This window comes from Centropristis striata, chromosome 7 (genome assembly GCF_030273125.1).
Source record: "Centropristis striata isolate RG_2023a ecotype Rhode Island chromosome 7, C.striata_1.0, whole genome shotgun sequence".
Lineage (NCBI taxonomy): Eukaryota > Metazoa > Chordata > Actinopteri > Perciformes > Serranidae > Centropristis > Centropristis striata.
The window spans coordinates 40,784,620-40,805,403 of record NC_081523.1 but is presented as its reverse complement, the minus strand read 5'-3'; the positions used below and the strand labels follow the sequence as shown (position 1 = coordinate 40,805,403).

The window sequence follows — 20,784 nt, the reverse complement described above, 5'->3', positions numbered from 1 at the left end:
ATATAAAACTTCACAACTTTGATACTTAGCGTCTCATTAGTGGAATTAACAGAGATGGTAGGGACTAATGTTAGAAGAGCTGGAGACACCCGTGTGTTGTGACTCCTCTCATAATGCTCCTCTGGATTGCAAAAAGCAAGTATTGGTTATTTAATAAACTCCTCTCCAGCACAGCATGGCGTCTCACACTTTCCTGATGAGCACTTTGAATAGATTAATCAGTCAAGTGAAGGCACTGAGAAAACATCTTAAGGGCTTTTTGGTGCAAGGGGCAAGTTGGTGAAAAGACTTTTCAGTGAGTATCTGGAACCCTTGCTGCTGTTTGCCTTCCTCTCCATCAAAATGTCAGCGCTCAAATGTGCATCCTCCCCAAACTGACACCAGGACAGGCTTTTAAAGACGCTCGGGGATGATACATGGCCTCAAGCCCAGCCATCAAATCCTACAGCTCCACACACACACTCACAGATTTAAGAGTAACAATTTTTAAAGCGACTGTATATCAAGGCTCCCAGCCGAAGAAGGCTCTCATAAGTAATTCACCGTGCGGTCTGTATAGGTTACAGCGCTGCACGACCTCCAGCGGCCCAGAGAAACCACACCACTGACAGCATACACTCCTCCAACGTGGCTACTCTGCAACTTATGTATTCCTGTGGCGTGTGACAAATTGTGTCAGCACATTACTCTAGTGAAGCATTTTTCATGCATAATTCATCCTCAAGCCTACATTCCACATGGACATTTTCAAATCCCTTTGAAGTTAATTCCCTCTTCGTGATAAACAGCCCCGCTCGCTTCAGCTGTGTGCAGCTTATGATTGTCTGTGTCGTCTGTTTGGAGGAAGTCACCTGTCCGAAACAATTTCACTGTACAATAGTGTAGAGCTGCAGAGATTTACATCAATAATCCACCGTGCAAACAGCAGAAACAGCCTCCTGCGTAGCTTCACTGTTGTACAGTCAAGGAAAAAAGGATAGTTTTACATGTTTAAGTTAACACACACACACACACACACACACATGCACACACACATTCTTGTACTTCTATCTTTGTGGGGACCATCGTTGAAGTAGTGAATTCCCTAGCCCCTTAACCTAACCTTCACCATCACAACTAAATGCCCAACCCTAACCCTAACATGAACCTTATTGTAACCCTTAACCCTAAAACAAAGTCTGAACCCTCAACGAGCATTCAAAAAGGTGAGGACCAGGTGAAATGTCCTCACTACGCAAAATGTCCTCACTCTGTTGGTTGAAAAACTGTTCCGGTCCTCACTATGTAGGAAGTACAAGAACACACACACACACACACACACACACACTCATTCTTGTACTTCTATCTTTGTGACGACCCTCATTGGAATAGTGAATTTGCTAGCCCCTTACCCTAACCCTTAACCTAACCTTCTCACACACACACACACACACACACACAAATTCTTGTACTTCTATCTTTGTGGGGACCATCGTTGGAATAGTGAATTCCCTAGCCCCTTAACCTAACCTTCACCATCACAACTAAATGCCCAACCTTAACCCTAACATAAACCTAATATTAACCTTAACCATAAAACAAAGTCTGAACTCTCAACAAGCCTTTAAAGAAGTGAGGACCGGCTGAAATGTCCTCATTTCGCAAAATGTCCTCACTCTGTTGGTTAAAAACCTGTTCCGGTCCTCACTCTGTAGTAAGTACAAGAACACACACACACACACACACACACATTGTTAACCCTAACATAAACCTAATATTAACCTTAACCCTAAAACAAAGTCTGAACTCTCAACAAGCCTTGTCCTCATTTTGCAAAATGTCTTCACTCTGTTGGTTAAAAACCTGTTGCGGTCCTCACTATGTAGGAAGTACAAGAACACACACACACACACACACACACACTCATTCTTGTACTTCTATCTTTGTGAGGACCATCGTTGGAATAGTGAATTATCTAGCCCCTTAACCTAACCCTTACCCTAACCTTCACCATCATCACTAAATGTCCAACCCTAACCCTAACATAAACCTTATTGTAACCTTAACACACGCACAATAAATAACAATAAATAATCTCGCACCGCAGCAGCGTCCACACAGACAGTGTTGCTGCTGCTGCTCCGCTGCTGCCATCTACATTGCCTGTTACAAACTATGGAGCTGTGCAACTGCCTGCAAGTATTTCACAATAAAAGCTTTGTGTTTACGAATCAAGGGATTTTTGTCAACGAACAAAATATTAAAAGAAAACATCAGAGTCACGCATACACGGAAGAAGCATTGAGAAACAAAATGATGAGTATTATCAAACTAAAACACAAGACAACAAAAACATAATAATCTAAAGTTAAAAAAAGTAATTATGGTTTGATCTCTGCCCGCCATTATGTGTTGGGACTATTATCGTCACCACTACATTGCATTGTGGGACATTCATGTTGGCATGGTGTCCAATGTTTACATACTGTAATAATTAATTGGAAATAGTATGCAATTTGTATTCTATTTGTTTCTTACTGAAGTTTTGGACACACCTGTACTGCTAATGCAGGCAGGGATTGGTAATGCTTTCTAGAGGGTCACTGCTCAATCCAAGGTGCCTCAAAACAATCACTCAAACATTATTTATCCTTGTAAGATCATTCAGGAGGAACCGTCATTTACAATTAAAACATCAAATGAAGGACAAGGCAATGACAGACAGATTTATGATTAAGGAAAATCATTTTAAAGACAAATTAGGACAGGGGTGCTCACAGTGTTGATGGCTGAGTTCCAATTTGTTCAGAATATTATTGAGGGCTGCAAATGTCACCAAGCAGTCCCACACAAACGCTCCATAACTGAACAACTCACTCTGCATAGCGATTTCAGGAACTAGCACACAGCTAGCCTGTATTAAAGCTTCACTTCTATTCAAAAGATTTGTGAAGACTGTTTTACAGCTGAGACTTGTTCACCTTTTTTTAATTAACACTCTTCACTCATGAATTTATCATCAGATTTGTGCCGTTTAAGAGTAAATTATATGAGAACCAAATTCACCTGTTTGCTGATAAGGAATATCAGTTTATCTGTCCGAGCACTATGTCATGTAAGGAGACCTGTTCATCTAAAAATGGGCAAAGTTTGCAAAGACTATTCCTGTAAAGGATCATTTCTTTTGTTTCAACAACCAGGTGATGATGATTCATTTTTACTCTGAGATCTGTAGGCTTTAGCTTCTTCTTTCTTCATCTTTTAATGTCAGTTTGACATCCTAGATCAGACCTGGGCATTTGGCGGCCCGCGGGCCACATCCGGCCCGTTGGCTGTCCTTGTCCGGCATTTTTGCATAAAGTTAATAAATTAACAATTAACAAGTTAATAAATTCCTTGGTCACCTTGTGAATCCACCATAAGAGCTACGAGGTGGGAAAACAATAACAAACATTAGCATTAGCACTGGAGCTAACAAGCCCAAGACAACAAATATAGCCACTAATATATATGACAGAAGAAAATAAACTCTAACAAACCTTGTGTCCTGTCAGTCACTATAGAAGCCTTTTGATACTTTATATCAACTTTATATGAATTACAACGCACTCGCTATTATTTACCGTTCGTTTTTCATTTTACCGTTCCACCTGTTATTTCCTGTCACTACCTTTCAAAATTAAAGCACCCGTTTCACATTGGACAGCACCTTTTCAAAATAAAAGCATCACAACATTGTAAAACACCTAGAAAATTTACAAACATGAAAAACAAGCTATATAATACAAAAAACTCTCACTCACTGTTAAAAATTAACAGTCTTATCATAACATGTATTCTCATCAGCAGCAGCTCAAAACCAGATAATTTACTGTATTTTATAAAGCGATTACATTAATATTGAGCAGAATTTAGTTCAGTTTTGGTCCGGCCCCTGCAACCTTCGTGGTATTGGTCATGTGGCCCCTTGGGAAAATGAATTGCCCACCCCTGTCCTAGATCAATCCTTATATGCATATCAGACACTTTTTCTTTCCGAAAGCACCTTTTCATTTTTCCAAAAAAAGTTATAGTATTTCCTCAGGGAGTGCAGTTAGTAACAGTGTGGGCTCCACCAAGCTCTGACAGCTTGGTGGAGTAGCAGCAGCTAACAACAGGGCGGGGCTTAGCAAAGGCTCAATTATTTCCAAGAGAGTCTGGCTGAAGACCTGCACTGTCAGGACCCTTCGTTGCAGACCTGCACTGTGAGGTCCACTGCACTGTCAGGACCAGAAGTTGATTTGAAGCCTGTCAAAATAAAAGCAAGCATACTGGAAGCTGGAACTTAATTCTTTCAAATTAATATAACTTTACAGGGCAATGTATAGTGTGCAACGTAACGTTCTAGTGATGAAGACTTTTCTGTTTCTTCGTATGACGAAAAGTTGTTGTCACTTGACTTTTACTCACTTTCTGGTCTCTACACTTCACACAGGAACAAAAAACATGTGCTTCCGGTAGACTGGCTTTTATTTTGAAAGGCTTCAAATTACTTTCCGGTCCTGACAGTGCAGTTCTGCAGCCAGACCCATCTCATTATTTCTGGGGAGAATATGTTTTCGCTCAATGAATTTAATGGCAATACATCCAATATTTGTAGATAAACTTAACAAAAATCCACAAATGAGAAGCTCATGGTGGCACTGGAAGAAAATGATCAAAGTCATTAAGATTCATCTTCTGGGAACCCTGAATTAAAAAAAAAAAATTCATGGCAAACCATCCAGTAGTTGTTAAGATACAAAGGTTGACTGGCCGCCAATGCCACCCAAAGAGCTGCTTTTTAGCTTAGCTAAAACTAAAAAGCTTGCTAACTTGATCTTGATTTAATGGAGGGGGGGGGGGGGGGGTTACCGGACACAGGGAGGTTTGTAGTTGAAGGACACTTTATGCTTTTAGGTGATGGTTGTCACAATGCCATGCTGCATCTGTACACTATGAATTCAAACTGATCTTCTTATACACAGAGATAAGATTTCCAATATTACAAAATTCAGAAGTGGATGTGTAATTACCCTCCAGGAAATGAGAGTGAATAAAATGATCAATTGTTGGCATATCCTCTAGCCTCAACATCAGCAGGCCCAGGGATAACACCAGCAGAAGAAAGTGACAGAAAGAAAAGAGGAAGGCGGGTGAATTGATAGGCTCTTGCCCCAATTGGAGGTTGACAACTGCCTGCTCTGTAGCTAACAGCTCCGTGAGTTATTCCCCTGTGCACCAGGGAAAAGGGCCTTGATGATTGGGAAATGAGGCCGAATAATAAAGGAGCATGACAATCCCTCTCTGTGGTGTTTCTTCCTTCGTCCTTTGTCCCAAACAGTGACAATTCCTCCTGCTTCCTCCACACACACAATGCACTGTACATGCTACATATTTAGCCTTCCAGTGCTCCAAGTCATTTCCACAGCTTCCCACTGATGAGATCATTTCAAAAACACTCTCTCCACACTTCTTTTTTTTTCCTTCAATTTTCGATGTTGGATGAGGTAGTTAGCTGAAGATCACCATTCAGTAACTCACAGGGAAAGCAAAGTATATTTTTTATAGTCAGTTTGTCATGGCAGTGAGATGCAAGTATTGAAGCAAATAAGAAAATGACTTGTTTAACAACCCTTCCACCCTGTGATGTTTCATATTAGGTAATATAAAATAAGCAGTATGTCACGCCGTGGTGAGGTGGTGTTTTATTTGTGTTCTGGTCTTGTTATTTCCTGTTTTATTTTGAAATAGTAACTCTCCTCTGGTTTCAGGTCACTTGTCCTTCCCCGTGTGTCATCTGTCTGATTGTCTCCCCTAATTACTGATTGTGTTCACCTGGTGCTCCCTTCCCTCCATGTGTTCAATAGTCTGTGTTCACCTGGTGCTCCCTTCCCTCCATGTGTTCAATAGTCTGTGTTCACCTGGTGCTCCCTTCCCTCCATGTGTTCAATAATCTGTGTTCACCTGGTGCTCCCTTCCCTCCATGTGTTCAATAGTCTGTGTTTCCTTGTCTTGGTCCAGTGTTTTGGATTCCTCACTAGAGTGATTTTTCTTTGTAATTTATTAGTTTAGCTCAGTTCTTAGTTTCATAGTTTTTTGAGTCAGCCGTTTTGTTTTTCCTCCTTTTGGAGTCATTTTGTGTTCTTTATTATTTCCCCCCCTTTAGTCCTGATCCAGTTATTTATAATGTTTTTGTAGAATCTTTTATTTTTCCTATCAGGTTTTGTTTCTCCCTTTTGGAGCGCTTTTTTGTGGGTGTTTTTATTTTATTGTTTTCCTCTTATCTTAGATTAGGATTTATTTAGTTTATTAGTGTAGCTAGCTTTCAGTGTTTTCCTCCTTTGGAGCGACTTTTCTTTGTCAGGTTTCTCCTCAGAGTCAGGAGTTTCATAGCCATGTTCTTTCACTCTGTGAGGTTTTCCTTGCTGCCTTTTGAATAAAGACATTTTAAGTTCATCTGAGTCCTGACTTGAGCCCGGCTTGACACAGTGTAGGATTTCACTCTCAATTCAAGTCATTTTATCTGTACAAACAGGTCTCAATTTTTGGGAATAAATAATAATACTCAACTGCAGTGCCTCACCTTAAGCCTCACAAAGACAAAAAGTAATAATGCATTTGGCTGCCTTCTTCAATTCATAATGTACATATGACATTGTAAACATTAGATTGTGATGGCACGGTGAATATATTTATCACTGACAACAAGATGGTGACATTTTAACACATTCAACATCTAGATGACAAACTGCCTTGTACACTGTTGACAGATGGAAGAGACCCCGTTTACACAAGATTGGCAAAAAAAGAGTTCAAGGTGCTGACTGGTAGACTTTCATAAGCTATAATGCACATTTTAGTTGATTAAAATGTTTTAAAAATCTTTTTACAGCCATGTATAATCTACACATTTTTACAATTGGAGAATACAAATTGCTTTCGGCCTACACCATTGAAAAATACAATTGTAAATGTAAAGAAATAAACATTTTTGTATAATAATTTTGTATATTTTTTTGTCACAGCCACATGGTTGCCTGCCCCTACACTGTAAAATGTTTTTGTAGAAATAACAATAAAACACAGTCAATTTGCAGCAGAAATAGGTCGTAAAATTAAACATTGTACATCACCGTAGCAGATACTTTTAATTACTGTCAATCAAAGAATAGTAAAAAACTTTAAATTCTACCGCCATAAACTGTAGAAAACACACAGTTTTGCTGTAAAAATATACATTTTTAATGTAAAGTTAATGGAGAAATACCATGATGACACAATGATCCTAAAAGTAATGGGATTATTCAGTATAAATCACAGTTTCTGCTGATATTTACATTTACATACGCTCACTGTATTTCTTACGGTGATGTTCTGACAACCACAGCTGCCGGTATTTTATCGTAAATTAAACTGATTTTTTTTCACAGTGTACCCTATAACTTTAAAATGAATGGAAGTGGACATAAAAAAAACCCTGCTACAGATAAATTAAGTTTGTCCTCTAAAATGAGCCAAAGGAAATAAATATCTCTCTGAGACATGGCTTCTTATTGTCTGAGACCACGTTTACACCAGATTGGCAAAAAAAGAGTTCAAGGTGCCGACTGGTAGACTTTCATAAGCTATAATGCACATTTTAGTTGATTAAAATGTTTTAAAAATCTTTTTACAGCCATGTATAATCTACACATTTTTACAATTGAAGAATACAAATTGCTTTGGGCCTACACCATTGAAAAATACAATTGTAAATGTAAAGAAATAAACATTTTTGTATAATCCTTTTGTATATCACAGCCACATGGTTGTCTACCCCTACCCTATGCCTTATGATACCCTTACCATCTATTTTCTTGTCTTAACCACAACCCAGCCACGACAGAAACGGTAAAAAAAACAAGAACTTTAAAATGAATGGAAGTGGACATAAAAAACCCTGCAACAGATAAATTAAGTTTGTCCTCTAAAATGAGCCAAAGGAAATAAATATCTCTCTGAGACAGGGCATAGCCTTGCTGCAGTTATTATGGATTTGATGTTAAAATGCAAATTTCAACAGAAGCTGGCCTTTCAAATTGGACACAGTATATTTGTTGATAGATGTTTCCCAAGGATGCCCAAATGGCCATTTTGTTTCCATGTTGGAAAAAGCACCAGTCAATTCCCAGCAGGCTGCTGGAGCTTTGCATACTGTACAGATAACAAATGTGAGCAGCTGAATCTGGCTTCCTTTTGAATAGACAGAGTAAATATGTTGTCTGAATTGCAATGAGGGAAACTGTCAAGGCTTATTAGAGAGCGTTCTTTCATGCTTTGAAGATGTTATCATTTGTATGCGCATGTTTTACTTGTTTGAAATAGGTTGAATGGGAGGGAAGAATAATGGTGGTGGTGATGGTGATTGGTGGCAGGCAGGATGGAGCCTCATGGGGCTGATTGCTCCCCAGGCTAGCTCTCTCACTGACTACCATGCCTGAGAGAACACTAAAGAAAGACTTTGGATAGACCTGTCAATGACACCCAAAGGAATTCTGCTGCAGAGTCGCTGCCAATTATAGTCAATGGATGGGAAATCACTCCAAAATAACATACAGGCTGGAGACTTTTAAGAGTTGACAGTGAAGCGCTGGTTGACATGACTATTTTTCAAGTCTGAGAAAAGTAAATATTAGATTGTGATAGCAGGGTGTTGTTGAAATGTCATTGATAAACAACATCAGCCAGATGATAAATGGCCTCCAGCTAGAGTGTGACAGACAGGAGAGAGCTTCTTATTGTTAGAGTGGAGATATAAAAAAAAACAAATCAACAACTTTATTTGAAAAACCTGTCTCATGCAAACACTGGCTGTTATAGGAAGTGAAGCACTAACTTTAGCTTTTAGCCCTTAAGTAACTACAGTTTTGTATTAAATATCAAAGCCATGAACAAACGTGTCAGTTCCATTTAGAGCTTTGCATCTGTCATGAACCAGCTCATAGATCATGACAAACAAGGAGACCACACATGTTTTGAAGTTATAATAAAGTAATGTTTATTTTATTTACCAAAAGCAACACAAAGGAACTTAATTATGTGAGTCAGTAAATCAGTGGTGAGGTGTGTGCATGCATGCGACGTGATGAAATGCAAATGTATAAGCCAAAGCAACCAACCAAACTAAACAAAACCAACATAATCAAACCAACTAAACAAACCAAGGTGGAGGCTGTGGAGGAGAAGAGAGAGAGACAAAAACGAGGCCTCAGCTCCTGTATATAACCTCAGTAATTGAGAGTGGAGTCAGGTGTGCTCCTCCAGCCTCCTCCAGCCTCTGCAGACTGGAGGAGTGGCATGTCCTGTGACTCCTCCTACACAGGAAGAGAAATACAGAATGGCACAACACCCAGAGGGGGAGGGGATCATCACACCCCCCCGCATAAGAAAGGAGACCAAACAGGTACTCCGCAACATACATTAAACACTTAAATAATCCCATCCCCCAAGATACATCTTTTCTGGGCACTCAAGTCTGACTGAAAACACAATTAGGCCTCCTTCAATTTTAAGTTTGTTTATCTTACCAGTTTGGCAAAAACTCTTCCTACCCCCTCCGCAACCTTGAGACCTAGGAGCACTTTAAGAGAGAGCAGAAGAGAACATGATGGAATGAAGGGAAAACGCATATAAGGCAATATTAACTATGCAGACTTAGCAAGCCACTAGAAGGCACGAGAGAGGGCATCAGCCATATATTTTCCTTGCCCTCTATAAAAAGGCATCAACCCAAATCACAAGACAGCAGAAACGGCCACCTCAAATGGCAAAACCTTTGTTTTGTCATTTGCCCCACCATATACAGTCTATGCCTGAAGACATTCACAAAGTCAAGCAAATTCTGCCGCTGACAAGTTTTGCTGAAAACAGCGACATCCTCTTCCAATCTGGGCCAAAAGAAATGCTGCAAGACTTGATGGCAAGTTCCATGAACAGCCCCATGCCCAGCCACATCATCATGGGAGGCTTTCATGACAGACTCTCCAAATTTTCCAGGCACCACAATCTGCACTACTGGTTTTCCCACACAATCACCCTGTGCAGAACATTTACACACCAGCGCACCACTTTGTAAGTACCCCTGAGCTGCAGTTTCCATGTCTACCACTGGAGACACCAGATCAAACAAAGCACTCACTGAAGGATCAGTTTCTTGTTCTCTAACAAGATCAATGTAAGGGATGGACTTCAGAGGCTCAGGTATGATAACAACTTTTCCCTCAGCCTTCGATCGTTGAGCAGGTTGGTCTCTTACCTGACTCATTGCTCGAGTTACTGCACAAACTGGAAACAGCTCAGCCTCAGGATCAGCCTCTGTCCTCACAGCCTGTGAGACAGCAGGTAGAGGTTCAGGAACCTGGGTGACCTCACTAAGGGGTGGAGCCTCAGCCCAAACTCTATCTCCTGCCAGGTCATTACCAAGAATTACGTCAAGCCCTTCCACAGGTAATGCAGAAAACGGAGGTACTAAACGCAGACTAGTGGCAACCTCAAACAAAGGTGGACCAGGAAACACTTGAGCTCCACTTACTGAGCTACCAGGTGCACTTAAGCTCAACCGACGCACCTCTAGTTCCAGCCTGCGTGTTTCCAACCTAATCCTTTCATTATCCAGCCGCAACAAAAACAACTCTCTCTGCTGTTCAAACGTTAGACCCGAATTACTTCTAGCACTCAGAAACTCCATGGCTACCAAAACAAACAAATCAGCCTGACAAAATCACTCCAGACAAACTACAAGTCAATGTATCTCTTAAACTACACTCCACATCCAATGATGCTACAGGTAAATAAATTACACATGACCCACAGCACGCCAACCGTCCACAATACACATCCAAACCTACCACCAAAGTTCGTCCCACTAACTGCCTAACCAGAATCTAAACTAAGTTCCCCCCCTAGTCTTCAGGAGGCTAATTGCGGCGGGTAATTATGCACTAAAGCCCGATTTTTGTTGCAGCCCGGTAGCCCGATGCAGCCACCAGCAATGGCAGCTTCCTGCAACGCCGGATGTGCTCCCGAGACAACTGCTGAAAACCGCTTTCACCCCCACACTATAAACCCCCCAAACGAATTCCAAGGGAACCCGCTCTTATCCTAACAGGGACAAACAATGGCAGTTAACAAAGAACCTGCATGTGAACGCTTGTACACTGAGCCACAGTGTCCGAGCACCAAACTAAGACACAAAACAAAAGCTCTCACTCCCAAAACAATACATGTGTGTCTCCCACAAACAATGTAATCCAACAACCAAAATGGTGGAACAAACTTTCCCAAAGGTTACTTACCAAGAAAGTCCACAATCAAATTCCACCACTGCAAACTAGTCCAAACAAAAACACTAAATTAGTCCTAAATGGACGAGCGGACGAGCCCCCATTTTGTCATGAACCAGCTCATAGATCATGACAAACAAGGAGACCACACATGTTTTGAAGTTATAATAAAGTAATGTTTATTTTATTTACCAAAAGCAACACAAAGGAACTTAATTATGTGAGTCAGTAAATCAGTGGTGAGGTGTGTGCATGCATGCGACGTGATGAAATGCAAATGTATAAGCCAAAGCAACCAACCAAACTAAACAAAACCAACATAATCAAACCAACTAAACAAACCAAGGTGGAGGCTGTGGAGGAGAAGAGAGAGAGACAAAAACGAGGCCTCAGCTCCTGTATATAACCTCAGTAATTGAGAGTGGAGTCAGGTGTGCTCCTCCAGCCTCCTCCAGCCTCTGCAGACTGGAGGAGTGGCATGTCCTGTGACTCCTCCTACACAGGAAGAGAAATACAGAATGGCACAACACCCAGAGGGGGAGGGGATCATCACACATCAGAAGTGAATAAAATGCTTATAATACTGGAGCTTAAAAAATGAACATTGTATAATAGATATAGATATACACTACTGGTCAAAAGTTTTAGAACACTCCAACTTTTCCAGAATTTGATTGAAAATGATGCAGTTTAATGTCTCAGTGTACTCTGAAATTAATGCATATAACAAATAAACAACTGAAGTTAAAAAAATAAATCGTAGAATCAATTTAGAAAGGAAAATGTGTTCTAAACTGTTGACTCATTGGAGTAGCACCTTAACAGATAGAACAGCTGAACACACTCAATGGAAACCAAATATTCTTCAGAAAGTTCTTCCCAACTCTGTTGCAGAAGTTCCCTTAAATGTGGAGCAACTTGTAGGTTGTAAGTGATCAAGAAAAGTTGGGACACCTGTAGGAATTGGTAGCAACTTAGCAACTTTCAAGGCTTGATCAACCTCCGTTGCTGCAGAACTGCTTTAAGTTTTTAACCCATTTCTTGTTCCCTTTAAAAGGCCTACTTGTATAATTCTGAAATGTACATTATTTTTCAGTTTTGGTTAACCTTACCTTTTTTTATTTACCTCTGGCAGTTCACCACTTACCTTTGTACCCTCCCTAGCTGTTCATTGGACTTGAACTGCTTGAATTTCAATAGAAAAAAATGAAAAATTGTGGTGTTCTAAAACTTTTGACCAGTAGTGTATATGAAAAAAGGGGGAAAAAAGAACATTGTGACAAGTTATTCCACAGAAAGGACCATAGCCAGGATTTGAAAAATAAAATATGTAAATAAGTCATTAAAATGATTATCTTAAAAACCAAACATACAGATTAATACAGGAAGCCATCCGTCCTCTGACATCTCTACCGCATGAGGCTGTGATTATCCCAGAGGTCACAACAGGTTATTTTATACTTTTTTTATATATAAAAATGGTCTCACAATAAAATGGCAACTAGGGGGACAAACCCAGAAATATTCAAATACAATAGGCAAAACTAGAAAATTTCCTCTGGGGAAATTCTGAAAGGGCCACGGGGGCTACTGCCGGTGTGTGTACACTATGATGAGATTATTCAGAGATTTCAAACAATTAATACTAGTAATGTTATGATACTATATTATATACAAGGAGCACACCTACAACAAACATTCCTCTTCAAGTATTTATTTATACAGCAACCTATGCCCTTTAACCTCAAAATGTGTGTGTGTGTGTGTGTGTGTGTGTGTGTGTGTGTGTGGGTGAAACATTTGTATCTGGAGGAGTGTGCGCGCTTACGTGCGCATATATGTGTGTGTGTGCGTGTATCTTTAACTGTTATTACATTAAATGACCAGTGTGTGTGTGTGTGCATGCGTGTGTGCGTGCGTGTATCTTTAACTGTTATTACATTAAATGACCAGTGTGTGTGTGTGTGTGTGCGTGCGTGTATCTGTAACTGTAATCACATCAAAGCATCAAAGCGTTGGGGTCGACCAATCAGAGCAGAGCAATCAACAGAATTAACAGCTGTGGAATCTTCTGGCAGAGTGAAAGCAGCCAGAGGTGGGCAGAGTGAAATTTTTGGCCTCGAACAGAAAGCATTCTTGGCAAAACCATAATACCTATCATTGATCCGACTTCACTTTGAGCGTCCTGAGTTCTTCCTGAACCTCTACATATGTTTTTTTTAAGAAAAATGAAAAAATAGCTTTGTTAGAGCAATGTAAAAAAAATTTTCCATCTCCCCTTTTCCGAAATCTCCCTGCGTTTTTAATATGGGACCCAATGAGGCTGTTGGTGCTGTTGGTGGCGCATCTATGCGTTGTACGCCAAAACTATAACTCTGACAGCTTTACCAGAGGATTGTGAGTGAGAAGACACATTTTCCTACGTTTCTATGTATAAATTATTTCTGTAGAGTGGAATTTGCGGCCTGGAGCGCAGTTTTCAAATTTATTTTTTGACAGTTTTACCTCTCCCTCTACACTCTGAGCGATGACATCACACACTCTGACACGAACATTCCGTGCAATACACACCCATTATAATCTCAGAATTTCTCCAAAAATGATCATGGTCATTGAACAGGGATTGATAAAAAACTATATGACCTATCGAAACGTGCATTAATACACCGATACACAAGACTTGTGTCTACTGTTTAAAGTTTAAATGGAGTCTCTAGCTGAAATTATGCCAGAGAAGTAGACGTTTGAAAATCTCCAATTATTGTTCTTTTTCGCTCATTTTCTTTCGGCCATCCCATTCATTTCAATGCAAAATTTTGGGCAGTTTTTCGTATTGTTATTGTTAAAAATTCGTTAAAAATTCTTATTCTGTAGAGAAAAGTAATAGCACACCGATCCCGATCAAACCGCACGTTTTGATATATAATTTGTCCTGCAACTTTTCAAGTTGTAGGACTAGTAGCGGGACGAAAAGTGTCCGGAAGAGGAATAAGAAAAAATCCACAGTATAACAGTATTGCTGTATGGGACCAGTGCTCGGTGCGATTGCCCCGAGGCCCTAATAACACACTTATACTGTATCAGAAAAATTGCATGGGACTAGCATAAAGTGGGCATTAAGGTTATTATAGTTAACGAAAACTAGAATTGAAAAAACATTTATGTAACTGAAAGAAATAAAAAAAATGAGTTTTTAAAAAAACCCGATAACTAACTGAAACTGTACTTTGTGGTTACAAAACTAAAACTAACTAAAATTATAGTGAAAATGTCCTTCGTTTTTGTCCTTTCATCTTTTTTTTCATCGGTAAACCTTTTTGGTTGATATGAAATCTATTTAATCTTTCTGGTTTTATGACTTAATAAAGTTATTGGGGCTGAGATGGATCAGACAAAGGAAATACAGGAAACATTTATCGGGACCTTATTGAATCTGGACCCAACAAATACCCCATTACAAAACAACTACAACTAATAAAAACTAAACTAAAACTAATAAAAACTAAACTACAACTAATAAAAACTATAATAAAACTAACTAGAAAATTTCCTCTGGGGAAATTCTGAAAGGGCCACGGGGGCTACTGCCAGTGTGTGTACACTATGATGAGATTCTTCAGAGATTTCAAACTATGCCCTTTAACCTCAAAGTGTGTGTGTGAGTGTGTGTGTGTGTGTGTGTGTGTATGTGTGTGTAATTAAAATCACATAAAGTTACCTGTGTGTGCGTGTATGAAGCATGTTTATGCATGTGTGAGGAGTGTGCGCACTTTAGTGCGTGTGTGTGTGTGTGTGTGTGTGTGTATCTGTAACTGTAATCACATCAAAGATCAAAGGCAATCAGATCAAAGCAATCAACAGAATTAACTGACACCTGTTCTGGCACAGAGACAGCAGAGGTGGACTGGTGAATTTCTGGCCTCGAACAGAAAGCATTTTTGGCAAAACCATAATACCTATCATTGATCCGACTTCACTTTGAGCGTCCTGAGTTCTTCCTGAACGTCTACATATGTTTTTTTTTAAGAAAAATGAAAAAATAGCTTTGTTAGAGCGATCTAAAAAAACTGTTAAATGTCAGACAGCTCAGGAATCTTCCTGCGTTTTTAATATGGGAGCCAATGAGGCTGTTGGTGGTGTTGGTGGATCATCTATGCGTCTTACGCCCAAACTATAACTCTGACAGCTTTACCAGAGGATTGTGAGGGAGAAGACAAATTTTCCTACGTTTCTATGTATAAATTATTTCTGTAGAGTGGAATTTGCGGCCTGGAGTGCAGTTTTAAAATTTATTTTTTGACAGTTTTACCTCTCCCTCTACACTCTGAGCGATGACATCACACACTCTGACACCAACATTCCGTGCAATACACACCCATTATAATCTCAGAATTTCTCCAAAAATGATCATGGTCATTGAACAGGGATTGATAAAAAACGATATGACCTATCGAAACGAGGATTAATACACCGATACACAAGACTTGTGTCTACTGTTTAAAGTTTAAATGGAGTCTCTAGGTGAAATTATACCGGAGAAGTAGACGTTTAAAAATTTCCAATGATTGTTCTTTTTTGCTCATTTTTTGTCAGCAATAGCACACCGATCCCGATCAAACCGCACGTTTTGATATATAATTTGTCCTGCAACTCTTTAAGTTGTAGGACTAGTAGCGGGACGAAATTGCATCCGGAAGAAGAAATCCACAGTATAACAGTAGTGCTCGGTGCGATTGCCCCGAGGCCCTAATAAAAACTAAACTAAAACTAATAAAAACTAAACTTAAACTAAGCATTTTCCAAAAAATAAAAACTAATTAAAACCAGCAAACTCACTCTAAAAAATAATTAAAACTGACTGAATTTGAAAACAAAAAATCACAACGAAATTAAAACTAAAACTAATGAAAAATCCAAAACCATTATAACCTTGGTGTGCATGTCTATACAGAGCAGACTTGTGGGTACCCATAGAACCATTTTTATCGTCATCTTGAGGCCAGCGGTTAAGGGACCCTTTTGAAAATAACCATATCAGTTTCTCCTTAGACCTCCTAGTTTTAGATGATGCCAGTATCTTCTGTGTAGCCTTAATATTGGGTGCTAAGGGATTAAAAAAAGCTATTCATTAATCCATTTAATCATATATTATATTTTCTATACATTTTAGCTCCCTATATTATAGCCTGGAACCAGGCAGATTCAGGAGAATTCCTAATTCCTTTCATTTGAATGTAATGCATGTATTACATTTTGGCCTTAAGCAGTCAGTTGTAGTCCAACAGACAAATATTAGATTTAGTCTCAAAAAAACATTTATAGTTTGTGTTTAATTGTAGAACGAAAAAATCTTCTTCATGTTGTCATAAACGATCAACATTCCAAAGGAGAAATAAATATTATGTACAGTGGCATGTAGCATATATAAGCCGTGTTTCTACATATTCGCAAATAAACTGCCAGTAAATTGGGCTCAGAATGAGTAAATGCAGAATGTGCAGAGCGGTCATGGAGCTGAAGTGAAGGGGAAAACGTACAGTATCTGCCTGCCTGAGTGCTGTCATGGCCTGTTTCTAAAAGGAGCATGTGTGACGTGAAACGCTGGCTGTTATAAGTGGACGGATGAGAGCATCGCCACTTGTTTCTTTTTGTGGCCATTGAGAAGAGACACATGCACTATAGAGAGAAACAGGTAGGCGAGCAGCAGCCTCTGACATAACAACGTGCCATCCTGTTTCACGTCTCCGGGCTGAGCAGAAAGCAAAGAACCAGGATACACAGAATACATCCTGCTGTTAGACAGAAGAACTGGCTGAGTACAGCACATATTACAGTATGTTCTCCTCTGGCTGAGGAAACAGCATCAGTCAGAGTACAGCACCCTATATATAACCACACTGCAACAAAAACAACTTGTATTTTTTGGCCTAAAACAGTGATTTAAGTTGGTAAAACTTGGAAATATAAATTATTGACATTTAGGGCAATAATGTAAGTTAGCACAACAAAGGAATTAAGCCAGTTGTCTGCTCAAAAACAAGTTGGTGAGTTGTTGTTACTTATATCTTTAAGTTGGGGTTCACAACAAGGGACAGTAGTTCTGATAACTCTTATTTCTTTGTTGTGAAATTCGGTCATTAGCGAAAGCTAGCGGCTAACTGATGCTAGCGGCTAACTGATGCTAGCGGCTAACTGATGCTAGCGGCTAACTGATGCTAGCGGCTAACTAATGCTAGCGGCGCTGCTTGTTACAAATACAAGAGTAGCCATTAGCGTATCAATGCTAACTCAAAATTGCGGTCGCAACATTAGCTGACATCTCATAGCAGCGAATTCAGAGTTGAGCAAACTCAAAATCAAAACTTAAAATATTTAGTTTAATTGTCCAACTTGAAATTTTATCGAAGTTTGTATCCTTGAAATTTTGAGTTCACCCAACTTTTCTTTTTTTGCAGTATAGGCAAGTATTGGCAAACAAGGGAGAGAAAAGAAGAAGAAAGGAAAGGGCAGGAAAGCTGTACAACACAGTATATATGCTAGTCAGATTATACCTTACACCAAAAGTTGTACATGGAACCCAAACAATGTAGCCTACTGATTTCAGCGAAAGCTAGCAGCTAACTGATGCTAGCGGCTAACTGATGCTAGCGGCTAACTGACGCTAGCGGTTAACTGATGCTAGCGGCGCTGCTTGTTACAGCTACAAGAGTAGCCATTAGCGTATCAATGCTAACTCAAAATTGTGGTCGCAACATTAGCTGACATTTCATAGCGGCGTTACAATCGTGCCAGAGAAATTCAGAGTTGAGCAAACTCAAAAACAAAACTTAAAATATTTAGTTTAATCGTCCAACTTAAAATTTTATTGAAGTTTGTTGCCTTGAAATTTTGAGTTCACCCAACTTTTCTTTTTTTGCAGTGCATGTGATCTCCCCACCATCAGGTTCAAATTTCTTTCTTTCTTTTTGTCCTTTTGTCTTTTTTTGTTTGTTTATAGGTTTAGTGGTTTTGTAGCCTAAATTCACAGAAACTGCAGCCTTTTTACAACCATGTAGCGTTCGTGTATGTATAATGACGTGTGTTAAAAATGCTCCCCACTGTATTGTGAGCTGCAAATAGCTCATATGGGTTATTTTGACAAACGGTCTATTCTGTTGTTAAGGTTGGAAATCTTGAGTTTTATTGTACAACAGATGTGTCCAGTTGTCAGAGGTATCACTAAAGGAAAGGTAAGGTAAAGGTTTTGAGGTTCAAACTGATATCTGATGATGATCATATTTATTTACACAACACATTATATAGAGCAGGGATTCCCAAAGTGTGGTGCGTGCACCCCTGGGGGTACGTGAGCTGCTGCTAGGGGGTGCGCGAGATGAAAAATGTAATGGCGGTCTGATAATGACACAATTACATTTAATTTTTGCATCTATTTTGGTCATTTTTGCATCTATTTTTTGGTTGTTTGGTCATTTTTACATGTATTTTTGGTCAATTTGTGTCTATTTTGATAATTTTGTGTCATCTTTGGTCATTTTTGCATCTATTTTTGGTTGTTTTTGATCTTATAATGAAGCGTAGAAGAAGTTAGCTTCTTGTTCTTGTATCATTTTTCCAACCTGTTTTATGATGAATGGGTTGTGTTCACTCCACGCTCATTTAAATATATCATCATTATCATATGCAATTTTTGTTCAACGCAATATTTTTGTTCAATATTATAACATTTGTCCCAACTGATCTGCTTTCTGCCTCTGATCCTGATCCTGTCATCATCCTCCACCTTTAATATGGCTATAAAAACTCTTATTGCATTTTGTTTTTTTGAAGGTGTGGGGGATTGGGGTGCGTCAACCCAGTTGGGACATAGAAGGGGGTGCACGGCTGAAAAAGTTTGGGAATCGCTGATATAGAGGATATTGGAGAACCTGCTGGTTTACCGGTTAATCTCCTTATTCATGATGTCATGCATGGAAGAGGCCACAGGGACAGATTAATCCGTTAATCAGAGAATAAATGTTAGTCACACAGGAAGAAGTCTCTGCTGCTTTGGGAACTCCATCCTAACCACTGGAACAATCACTAATTCTCTCAGAGACCCTTAAACGGCAAAATAAAACTAACTCCCCGGTGTTTGCTTTGATTTGCTCTGAAAATCAGCCGTGCAGGAATAAATTATTTTCAAGGTATTTAATTGAAACCATGTTCTTTTTTTAATCTAACCACATACTTTTTATTTTCTAAACCCTAACAGGAGTTTTGGCACTTGAACCAATAAAAAAACTGAATTAGAAATGTAACAAAAGTGCAACTGGCTGTTGTGAATAAGCTGATAATGTCCTTGTACACATGCTGACAGTTGGAGCAGGGAACTTCTGACCCGGGGTCCGGGGACCACTTGAGGGAATTTTAACGGGTCCCAAAACAAACAAAACCCATTTAAGCCAGGAAAGCATTACCGCATTTCTAGCATTAAAACCTGTTGGGGCGCTGTTGTGTTATTCTACCATTAAAGCTGGGAGAGCGGATACGTCGTTTTGTAGTATTTGTAGTTTTTTCCACCTATTTTCAGTCTCTTGGCCAATGAAATGCATCTGAATACATGTGGGAGTGTCTCAATGCATCATGGGACTTTTCTAGAACTTATAAATCATGGTGAAGACGACTATAGCGGAGGAGCTCAGATATAACAGCTATAAGCTCTCAAATACTTTTGGAATTTCATTTCTACCTGTTACAAGGTTTTAGGGGGTTATCTTAAAATCGCCCAGATGTTTTACAGGCATTTTTTCCAGGCCATTTAATGTGCTGATATCATTCATACAGGTGTGGGCCACCATGGAAGACAGTGGCGGTTAGACCAGTGTTACTGTGGGGGCCAAGGAGGGCCCGTGTTTAATCAGAGGGGCACATTAAAAAACGGCAAAGATGATATTTTTGAAGTATATTTGATACAAAAACATTGATTGAAACAATGAGACTTACTAACAATAACAATTATTTTTGTACGACAATGACATTTCTCATTTTTGTGCACAATTGTTTTTTTTTATTTTGAAAGTGCAGCACATTGAGAATTATGTTTTTTTATATAGCTTTTATTGCACAATTAGACTATTATACAATGTACACATTCTGGGTTCCTTTTGTGTACAATGAGATGTTGTTTGAACAAAAAATATTAGGGCCGGGACTTTTATGTGTTAATTAAGATTAAATAATGACACAAAAATTAAAGCGTTAAAAAAATGTACGCATTTTAATCACACTTATTTTTGCACGCGGAACGTTTCTCCCTGGATGAGTTTCAGGAGGAGCGATTATACTGGAGCACCAACTAGCGTTGATGAGTTGAGACAACAACAAACCACAGTGAACATGAAGGAAGAAGCTGATGAGACCTTTGGTTGGCCCCGTGGATGATGGGACATTTAGTTACTAAAAACCAACGGATGGAAGCGTCCAT

At 39.3% G+C, this 20,784-nt stretch overlaps 1 protein-coding gene across 1 annotated transcript in view; it reads right to left on the bottom strand.

Annotated features, from left to right (window-relative positions):
• zmat4a (zinc finger, matrin-type 4a) overlaps window positions 1–20,784 on the bottom strand; it is a 231,403-nt gene that overhangs the window by 13,507 nt on the left and 197,112 nt on the right. The window lies entirely within an intron of this gene.